At 44.1% G+C, this 11,558-nt stretch overlaps 1 long non-coding RNA gene across 1 annotated transcript in view; it reads right to left on the bottom strand.

Annotated features, from left to right (window-relative positions):
* LOC112412018 (uncharacterized) overlaps positions 1–212 on the bottom strand; it is a 4,339-nt gene extending 4,127 nt beyond the window's left edge. Inside the window, exon 1 of the long non-coding RNA XR_003005714.1 lies at positions 184–212. This is a non-coding gene — a long non-coding RNA (uncharacterized LOC112412018). The remainder of the gene's footprint in view (positions 1–183) is intronic.
* Between the last annotated feature and the right edge of the window lie 11,346 nt (positions 213–11,558).

The raw sequence follows: 11,558 nt of genomic DNA, 5'->3' as shown, positions 1-11,558 counted from the left end.
CAATTTAAAAAAAAAAAAAAAAAAAAACCTTCCTCACAAAGAAAACTCCTGGTCCAGATGGCTTCTCTAGTGAATTCTATTGAACTTCTAAAGGAAAAAGTAATAGCAATCAGAGCATGCAAGCAGAGCATATGCCAGGAATGTAACTTTGGTTCACGTATTTGAAAAATCAGTGTAACTCACCATTTCAAAAGAACCATGATCATCTCATCTGCAGAAAATATAAATTGCAGAAAAAGATAAATAAATGCAGAAAATTTTTGACAAAATGTAATACCCATTCACGATTATAACTCTGCAAACTAGGATTATAAGGATACTTCTTCAGCCTGATAAACAGCATCTCTGAAAGTCTAATGCTGACTTCATACATAAAGTGAAAGACTGAACATTCTTCCCCTAGGATTAGCAATAAAACAAGATGTCCACTCTCCCTTCTACTCAACGTTGACTGGAAGTCCCAGCCTGTGTAGCAGGCAGGGAAAAAAAGGCATAAAGATTGGAAAGGAAGGTGCATATGGAAATATATGAAAAATGCTAAGAAAACCCAGCTAGAACTAGAAGAAGTGAATTTACCATAGTTGCAGAATGCAACACCAATACACATATATCAATTGTATTTCTAGACAGTAGCAACAAACAAACGGAAAATTTGAAAACAAAGCCATTTCCCCAGTTCATCTAAACTCATTGAATAGAGAAAAACAAGAGTGAGCCCTAAGGCAAACCACTGACTTTGAGGGATTATGATGTGTCGATGTAGGTTCACTCCTGGTAATACATGCACCACTCTGGTGAGTGATGATAAAATGGGGGAAGCAATGCGTATGTACGGGGAGGGGGTATATGGGGAATTCTCTGTACCCCCCTCTCAATTTTGTTGTGAACCTTAAACTTCCCATAAAAAAGTCTTAAAAAAAAAAACTATTTCTCCAAACTCTTTCTGTAAAAGTTTGATATCAAAATAAGACAAAGACGGGCTTCCCTGGTGGCGCAGTTGGTTGAGAGTCCGCCTGCCAATGCAGGGGACACAGGTTCGTGCCCCGGTCCGGGAAGATCCCACGTGCCGCAGAGCGGCTGGGCCCGTGAGCCATGGCCGCTGAGCCTGCGCGTCCGAAGCCTGTGCTCCGCAGCGGGAGAGGCCACAACAGTGAGAGGCCCGCGTACCGCAAAAAAAAAAAAAAAAAAAAAAAAGGTAATGTACATAGTAAATTCTCTAGAATCCAGAAAGGTTACTAGAGCTAGTAACTAAATTAGCAAGGTTGCAAGATACAACATCAAATATAAATATCTATTGTATATCTATATGCTAGCAATGTACAACTGGAAAATAAACTTTCTAAAAATACCACTAATATACAAAATGGAAATATGTAGGGATAAATTTTTAAAGATATGGGCAAAACCTCTAAGATGAAAATTATAAAACATTGCTGAGGGTAACTAAAGAAGACCTAAATACTTACATTGACATATTGTTAGGATGTCAATTCTTCCCAAATTGATGTATAGCCTCAATGGAGTTCCAATCATAATCCTAGTATGCTTTGTTCATAGAAATGTATATGCTAATTATAAAATGTATATGGAAAAGCAAAGTAAGATAATCAACACAATTTTTAAAAAGAACAAAGTTAGAGGCCTCTCACTGACTGATTTCAAGGTTTCTATAAAGCTACAGTAATCAAAGCAATGTGATATTGTCATAAGGAAATGCAAATAGATCAATGCAACAACACAGAGAGCCCAGAACTTAACCCACTCGTATACGGTCAATTGATTTTTTTTTTTAAATTATTATTTACTTATTTGGCCGCACTGGGTCTTAGTTGTGGCAGGCGGGCTCCTTAGTTGTGGCAGGTGGGCTCCTTAGTTGCAGCTCAAGGGCTCCTTAATTATGGCTCATGGGCTCCTTTATTGTGGCATGTGAACTCTTAGTTGAGCCATGCATGTGGGATCTAGTTCCCTGACCAGGGATCAAACCCAGGCCTCCTGCACTGGGAGTGTGGAGTCTTAACTACTGTGCCACCAGGGAAGTCCCTGGTCAATTGATTTTTTTAAAATATTTATTATTTATTTGGTTGCACTGGGTCTTAGTCATGGCGGGCAGGCTCCTTAGTTGCGGCATGTGGGCTCCTTTGTTGTGGCATATGAACTCTTAGTTGCAGCATATGGGATCTAGTTCCCTGACCAGGAATCAAACCCGGGCCTCCTGCATTGGGAGAGTGGAGTCTTAACCACTGCGCCACCAGGGAAGTCGCTGGTCAGTTGATTTTCAATAAAGCTGCCGAGGTAATTCAATGAGGAAAAGAGTAGTCTTTTTTTTCTTCCAGTTTATTGAAATAAAATTGACATACAGCGCTGTATAGGTTTAAGGTGTACAGGATAATGATCTGACTTACACACATCAGGAAATGAATACCACAGTAAGATTAGTGAATAGCCATTATCCCATATAAAATTAAAGAAACAGGGGAAAACATTTTTCCTTGTGATGAAAAACCAAAGATTTGAAAAATATCAGGATGGTGGTTGCCTACCATGGAAAAGGGCGGGGCGGGGGGGGAGGGAACTTCCCTGGTGGCACAGTGGATGAGAGTCTGCCTGCCGATGCAGGGGACACGGGTTCGTGCCCCGGTCCGGGAAGATCCCACATGCCGCGGAGCGGCTGGGCCCGTGAGCCATGGCCGCTGAGCCTGCGTGTCTGGAGCCTGTGCTCCGCAACGGGAGAGGCCACAACAGTGACAGGCCCACGTACCGCAAAAAAAAAAGGAAAAAAGAAAAGGGCAGGGGGGCATTTTGTGGGGTGATAGAAATGTTCTATCTCAATATGGGTGTCAGTTACACTGGTGTAAGCATTTGTCAAAATCCTTTGACCTCTAATACATAAGCTATGTATGTAGGCTTTACGTAAACTACACCTCAATAAAAATTATTAACAAACTGCTACCCCCAAATCTCCTATATATGTGGAAATGTAAAATAATATATATATGCAGAAATGTAAAATAATTCATAATGAAATAGATTATTTGGAATTGACAACGAAAGCACTACTTATCTTAGAAGTAAACAAGGCAATCAATGTTTAAAGGGAAATGTATCATCTTAAATGCACACGTGAGAAAACATGAAAGACTGAAAGTTAATTAGCTAAGGAGTCACCTCTAGGTGTTAGAACAGAGTAAACCCCTTTATTACTTAAAAAAAAGGCAGTAAGAATTTACATCTGCTTCTACTAGGTACCTAGGCAAGCTACCAGTCTGAGATCACTTTGCTTCTGAAGCTTAAGGCTGTGGGCCCCCCAACCTGAGCTACAGATCCCTGTAAGGCAGGGTTTCTGCTACAGTGTCTCAGGTAAGCCTCCCACATCCCAGCACTATTCTGTATCGAGTTAACCTTCCTTATAACCCCCTGCTGTGGCTGGGACAGGCAAATGTAACTTTGCTGCCTCTTACCCTGAGGACATAGCCTTTGGGTTCCGGTTTTAAGGGACAGTGGCTTCCTATTATATTCCCAACTTTGTACAGACCCTGGTCTTTACCTTCTTCCATGTATTATGAGGCCATCAGCTGAGCTCCAGTTCACCAGGTTGGCAAATGCCTCTAGCGCTCTTCTTACTTTCCCTCAGATTTTAATTCCTTATTTATAGTGATGATAACCCTTTTATTTGCAGCAAATCTTTACTATCTTGTCAGCTCTTCAATGATTGACTCAGATAGTGTTCTTTTTTAACAGTTTTTATTTCTTTAATGTTGTATCTATTTTATTCATTTTTGGCTGCGTTGGGTCTTCATTGCTGCGCATGGGCTTTCTCTAGTTGTGGCGAGCGGGGGCTACTCTTTGTTGCAGTGCGCGGGCTTCTCACTGTGGTGGCTTCTCTTGTTGCGGAGCACGGGCTCCAAGCGCGCCGGCTTCAGTAGTTGTGGCATGCGGACTCAGTAGTTGTGGCACACGGGCTTAGTTGCTCCGAGGCATGTGGGATCTTCCCGGACCAGGGCTCGAACCCGTGTCCCCTGCTTTAGCAGGCAGATTCTCAACCACTGCACTCCCAGGGAAGCCCCAGATAGTGCTTTCATTTTATCCAGCATTTTAGCTGTTTTCAGTGGAAGACCTGATCCCAATCACACATCTGGCCATATTCTCAAACCAGGGAGGCACTCAGAAAAGCACAAGTACAAAGAAAAATACAGATAATTTTAAGTGCCAGCATGATGAACCTGCATGATAAAAGACACCATGAGGGAATTCCCTGGCGGTCCAGTGATGAGGGCTCAGCGCTTTCACTGCCGAGGGCGCGGGTTCCATCTCTGGTCAGGGAGCTAAGGTCCTGCAAGCCACACAGCATGGACCAAAAACAAAAAAAAGACACCAAAAACAAGGTGAAAAGATACAGCACAGCCCAGAAGAATATACATACTTTAACACAGGTAATAGGCTTAAAGATTATAATTCAGAATTTACAAAGAGCTCATCCACTTCAACATGGAAAGACAAACCACCCCAAAGAGGCAAAGGAGACTCACTGAAAAGGAAATCTGAGTGGCCAATAAACATATAAAAGATGTCCAACCTTACTGTCGACTGGGTGTGCTAGACATGTCATTTTTTGACCATACCGCACCTGCGTCTTCCGCCCCATGTTTGGGGAATCCCCTCCTTTGAGACTGTCCTCCTACCACGTGCGGGTAAGCTGTCAGACACTCAGCCCCAGCTGCACCCAGCCGCGCTGACGTGGCGGGGCCCTGAGGCCGAGCGGCCTGCACGACCTGCCTCACACAGCGAAGGGGGGTGGAAGCTGGGGGCTTCCACCAGCATCCAGGGGCTGCTGTCAGTGGTGCTGGGGTGCCAGCTCCAACATCTGGGACCCTGCGTTGTCTTCATGCTGTCGTCACTGCCAGCTCTTGGCCTGATCTGCACAGTTCTGTCTGCTCAGCTTTAAGCCTGGTTTCCCAGCCCTCCTGGAGATTTTAGCTGCTTTTAATAATTTCCTTTTCTGCTTAAATCAGAAATCTACTTGTATCAGGGAAATGCAAGTTCAAACAACAGTGAGATGGATACTCCTTCATGCACAGGAGATGAAAAGAAACAGAAATACCCTTACACTGCTGGAGGGAGTGCAAATTGATGTAGATGCTTTGGAGGACAATTTGTTAATGTCTAATAAGTTGGAATGCAGACACCTTATGACCCCGAGATTCCTCTTCTGGTCATATCCTCTAAACTATCGCTGGGGGTGACAAATGCAAGTCTCTTCATTGCAGAACACACAAACACACACACACACACACACACACACACACACACACACCCCTACTTTGGTATCCACGTGGAATGAATGATAAATTGTAGTATATTCATACAATGCATGAACTAGAGCAGTAAGCACCAAGATGGGTAGATCTTGAAAACATCATTTTGGGTGAAAAAGGATGTTGCAGGACATGCATGGTATACCACTGGTGTACGTTTAAAGACGTAACACACAAACAGAAAAGAGGATGGGTAAAGCAGGAAATCTGAATAAAACAGGTGAACTGTCCCAACGTCTACATCCTGGCTGCGATATTCTACTACAGTTTTGCATAATTAGGAGAAACTGGGCAAAGTGTTTTAGTTCTTACAACTGCATGTGAGCCCACAATTAAATCAATAACGATTGCATTAAAAGATACCGAACAATGTGTGTATTACTTATAGATGGATATGTGATGGCTTCTTCTGGGGTGGGGAGAGGGGAGAAGACGAAATTTAGGAGAGACAGAAAGGGGACTTCAAATCTTTGTTTTTGTTCCTTAGAAAGAAAAATCTTTTTTTAAGATAAATCAATTTATTTTTTATTTTATTATTTGTTTTTTGACCGCACCAGGCGGCATGTGGGATTTTAGTTCCCCGACCAGGGATCAAACTTGAGTCCCCTGCATTGGTGGTCTTAACCACCTGACCGCCAGGGAAGTCCCAGAAAGAAAACTCTTGAGGCAAATATGGCAAAATGTTAACATTTAAAAATCTGGATGTAGGTGAATGGGTGTTTATATACTACTCTGTACTTTTCTTTGAGTTAAAAAATGCTGAAAAGATTAAATGAGACAAATTTACAAAGTACTTAAGGTAGTGCCTGGCTTGTAGTAGGCACTCTTGATAATTACTGATACCGTGAGTCAGGGAGGGGAAGGTTTGTCATAGCTCCAGAGAAGTATCCTTTTCTCAGCTCATCCCCCAGTTCTTCCCTCCTGCTCAGGGTTACAGCATCACAAACTCCACTTTCCAATTCTTATCACCCTCTTCTCAAAGGACCCCAGTGAAAGAATCCACCTCAAAAAAAGGGAGATGGCCCAACACAGTTTAGTGGAGCACGGCCTCTGAGGCCAGGAGGCTGGCTGGACCGCCTCCACCCCGGTGGGGATACCAGCATCCCTGCCTCGGGGGTTGTCCTGAGGACTAAGTGAGCACTTGCTACAGGGCCTGGCAGCTGGGCTCAGTTACCGCACGACCGGCCAGGACCAAGGCAGACACGCTGCCCGCTCCATGGACCCCACGATCTTGTTTCAAAGTCAGGGTTCCTGACCTAGTTCACAGCTAGGAAGCAGCTCAGAGAAGACGGATAACTCGCCCAAGGTCTCGTGGAGCTGAACACGGACTCTGACTCCTGACTACGCCCCCATCGGAAGATTAGCCTTGGTGAAGGCGGAGGTGGGCTCTGTCAAGAGATTTGGGGGATCTGGGGCATATGTGACCCTTCGACTCCATCTTTCAGCCCCGTTCAGATACAATACCCTGGAGAAATGACTGCGAAACTCACCTGAGAGAAAAGTGCTTCCTGGGCTTCCCACGAGGTTAGCAACTGAAAAAGGAAACCCCCGTTACCTGGACCGAAACGGGTGGGCCGACAGCGCCACCTGCAGGCGACTCATCTCTCCGCCGACTCGAGTTCTTCCCGCGATCCCGACAAATCGCCCCTCCAGCGGGAGCATCAACCTCCCCACCCCTCCCCACGCAGCGCCCACTTCTGGCTTCCCAGGTCTCAGCTCAGACGTGTCCTCTTCAGAGGGCCCTCCGTCTGGGGCTGCCTTCATTCTGCCCCGTCAGCCTCTGTAACAATAAATGCCCTTTATCCCCCACTGCCACGCAACCACTACCCATCTGTCCACTGTCCGTCTCCCCAGCCAGAGTGGCAGCTCCGTGCGGGCAGGGAGGGACCTTAACTCAGCAACTCGGACAGGCCTGCCTCTCGATGAATACTTACTGATTTCACTGCATACAATGTGGTATATATTTTTCCAGTGCCTATACTAATGCTTACTTATTTCGTATTTGAAAAAAACAAAAATGGGATAGATTGCACGTATGATTTTGCTACTTGATGTTCTCCTTTAACAAACGTGCCTTTGACTGAATCTGAAACCCTTACGAGAGGGCGGTCTGCTAACCAGCCTAGCTCCACTCATGCATGCATGCATGCATCCATCCATCCATCCTATTTAGGGAGCACGTAGCCCCTCGCCATCCAGCACAGCACACACCAGCCACAAGTAGCTAGTATAACTGGGGAACTGAAGTTTTCATTTTATTTCCTTTAAATTGATTTAAATTTAAAAGCCATACTCATTCAGCTATTGGAAAACTTTCAAGTATGTTTGGAACGATTTGGGTATATAAATCTACCTTTTCAACTGTAAATTTTATGAAATCAAAATACAGATCAACTATTTCGATGAAAATTTAGTGATTGAATTGAGAAGTGCAGTAAGTAAGGTACGTGTTGGACTGCCAGGACTTCAAATGAAAAAAAAGAAAGTAAAAATACCTCAATGATTTTAATATTAGTTATATGTTAAAGTAATACTATCTGAACACGCTGGGCTAAATGAAATACAGTATTAAAGTTGACTTTACCTATTCTTCTTACGCTTCCAAGGTGGTCACTAGACAGTTCTAAAATTATAATACATATATGGCTCACATTGTATTTTTATTGGACAATGTGCTGGGATCTACTCTGTTCTGGGAGTGAGACAGGCCATCACTCAAAATCAAACTTCACGAAAAGGTCCATGTTAACACAAAGAGTTCTCTACATCTATGCCCAGCCGAGGTATCACAGCCTTTATTTATTAACTTATTCATTCGTTCATTTATTCAATCATTTGTTCTTTCGGCAGACATCTCCAAATGCCGTGTCAAGTCCTAGAGCTCCTAGAAAAAAACTGCTGTGCTTGTTCCCAGTCTTCCCCGAGTTTAGGAGGTTTTCTCATCTTTCTTGTTCACTGGCATTAACATTTTACCTGACATGCTTCATCACTTGCAATCCTTATTTATACATTTGAGAGTAAGTTGCAAGCATCCCAGCCTTTTACCTTGAAATACTTCTGGATGTAGGATGATTTATTTATTTACTTAGCTGCTCCAGATCTTAGTTGTGGCATGCATGATCTTTAGTTACAGCATGCGGGATCTTAGCTGAGGAATGCAGGATCTAGTTCCCTGACCAGGGATCAAACGCGGGCCCCCTGCATTGGAAGCTCGGAGTCTTAGCCACTGGCCCACCAGGGAAGTCCCAGGGATGTTCTTTTATATCACCTAGTACAGCTATCAGTGTCAGCAAATTTAATCCTGATAATATATCTGATCTAATCTACTGTTCATATTCCAGTGTTGTCAGTTTCACCAATTGACTCAATAATGTCCTTCAAAGCATGTTTCCCTCCAGTACAGGACCCAGCCAAGATCAGGCACTGGAATTAGCTGTCATGTTTCTCTAATCCCTGAGTCCCTTTGAAGCAGGTATTTCTTTCCCATTTTACCGGTGAGTAAACTGTGGCCACAGAAGCATAAAGATCCATCCATCCCAGTCATTCACCGGGTTAGTAGCCTAGCTGCTGTAACTTGTCCTGGTCAGCCACTGGACTCTAAACGTCCAGTACTGAGCTACAGCCTCTTAACAACGATATCACTATAAGAATTTCAAATTTACACACAGCGATGGTAGAAACTTTCTTCTGGGGTCTCCACAGAAAAAAGCTGACCTGGTTACATACCTATCACTGGAAAAAATTTCACACCATCTTGGAAAGTTGAAGAGGCCCCTACCCGGGAACCATCCATTCCAGTCCTAGGTATGTTACTCAGTCTTCAGATAAACTCTTGCACATGTGTAAGAATGTTCTTACCAGCACTGTGCGTAACACCAAAAACCGGCAACAACTCACACTTCCACCGACCATTAAAGGATAAAGAAACTAGAGTGTAGTCTACAACGGAATGCTATTCAGCAGAGAAAATAAATCACCTGTAGCTTTGGACATGAAAATGAACTAATCTTATAAACATAATGGGAAAAAAGCGCAAATTCCAGGGCTTCCCTGGTGGCGCAGTGGTTGAGATTCCGCCTGCCGATGCAGGGGACGCGGGTTCTTGCCCCGGTACGGGAAGATCCCACGTGCCGCGGAGTGGCTGGGCCCGTGAGCCATGGCCGCTGAGCCTGCGCGTCCGGAGCCTGTGCTCCGCAACGGGCGAAGCCACAGCGGTGAGAGGCCTGTGTACCGTTAACATAAAATATATATTCACTATAGTGTTTTATCTATATTTCTGTATATTTTACTATATATTTAACTATTTATCTATATATACTATATATTTACTATATATAGTATTTATCTATATATATTTTATAACCATATCTTGAATACTACAAATACTATAATAGATATACAAAATATATTATTTACATGATAATTTTATTATTTATATAATAAATACTATATAAAATACTATATAAAGATAAAATATTTTCTATATATATAGTAAAATTACACATCTATAAAGAAAGACAAGGGCATGAGAAACATAAAATTTATTGCCATTTCTACACAGTTTCAAAATGTTTTAACAATTAGAATCATACATATATGGACTCCCCCAAAGTCAGGCTGCCTGTGGAATTCTAGCACCCTGAGGACCACGGTTTGAGAACCATGGGGCTGGCAGCCATCTAAGATTCTGTCCACTGAGGTTCTATTCTTTCTAACTCGATAGAAAAATCACAAAGAAAACGCAAATCTATTCTAAAAACCCAGCTTCTCTCCAAAATGTATACACACACAAAGCAATTTTGCAAACAGAAACTTGGACGGTACCCTGCTGTTTCTCAATTTTCCCTCCTAAATCACTTGCTTTGTTTTTGTTTATTTTCTTTTCCCACCATTTAGATTCCTCCTCCCCCAAATCTGTGGTGCCTGGGTTGGGGAAAGAGGAGAGGCTGACCTGAAAAAAGGCGTGAGGAAACTTTGGGACCATGACATGCTCTGAGTCCTGACCGACCACGGGGCCATGGTTTCCTGGATGCAACTCGTGTATCTGTCAAAGTTCCTGCAAGCTGTTTGCAGATACGGGGTTCGGAGCCCAGCATGCAGCATGTCCTCATAACCTGGGTTCCCCACCTGGCAGCACTTCAAACACAGCAGTGGGGCTGCCATCCACACAAGACCAACAGGAAGACCCTCCCTGACTCGCCTTTTTGATTTGTCTCCTTTCCACCTCATGTTAGGGGAACACGGCATCATTTCCCACATGGATGGCTGACGAGAATAAGCTACGATGGGTGCCGTTCTGCGTTTTCCCCAAGACCTCCCTGTCTGTGTTCCTCCGATTTCCTCGGGTCAGCCTTCCACAACCACGGCCAGGAGCAGGCGTGCCTCTCACCCAAACGCCACAACCACAAAAGAGCAGGCTAGCTGGATAAGTGTAGGTGAAATCAGGCCATCAGAGCTACTAACGAATGCCACGTCCTGGGCACTCACGATGTGCAGAGATCTCATTTCTTCCTTTTTCTAAATCATGATAAAACTGACAAGAAGCCTCCACGCACCTGGCTAAGATGAGATTCAATTTTACATTTTTGGGGCTGTTTGTTTTTTCAAGGGCGGTCCTTCAGGCTGTTAAGTTTGGGCCACAGTGCTGGCAGTCCTTCAGGCTGGCCCCTGGCTGGGAGGTGAGGTGGGGAGGCTGGGCCTCTGCTCACACCATTACCAGTCAGTCCACTCCAGCCCAGCAGGGTTCCCGAGACTCTACTCAGGCTGCTAGGCTGCAACAAAGCTTCCCAACACCCACGAGCCACCCCGCTGGAGAGCCTGACACCCTGAGACCTCCAAGGGCCATCCTAGGTCTCTGCTGCCTCATCCACTGCCCTCCAGGCTCAGGGACTGGGCACTCCCAGGTCTGAGCCTCCTTCTAAACACCAGGAGCGAGAGGACAGACAGCAGAAGCAAGAAGAACTACAATCCTGCAGCCTGTGGAACAAAAACCACGTTCACAGAAGGACAGACAAGATGAAAAGGCATAGGGCTTTTGATCAAGTGGGATTTATCCCAGGGATGCAAGAATTCTTCAATGTATGTAAATCAATCAATGTGATACACCACATTAAAAACTGAAGAATAAAAACCACATGATCATCTCAATAGATAAAGAAAAAGCTTTTGACAAAATTCAACACCCATTTATGATAAAAACTCTCCAGAAAGTGGGCACAGAGGGAACCTACCTCAACATAATAAAGG

The sequence above is a fragment of the Neophocaena asiaeorientalis genome, unplaced genomic scaffold (assembly GCF_003031525.2).
Source record: "Neophocaena asiaeorientalis asiaeorientalis breed wild unplaced genomic scaffold, Neophocaena_asiaeorientalis_V1.1 scaffold223, whole genome shotgun sequence".
Classification (NCBI taxonomy): Eukaryota; Metazoa; Chordata; class Mammalia; order Artiodactyla; family Phocoenidae; genus Neophocaena; species Neophocaena asiaeorientalis.
The sequence above is the reverse complement of the archived record's forward strand: the minus strand, read 5'-3'. Positions and strand labels throughout refer to the sequence as shown.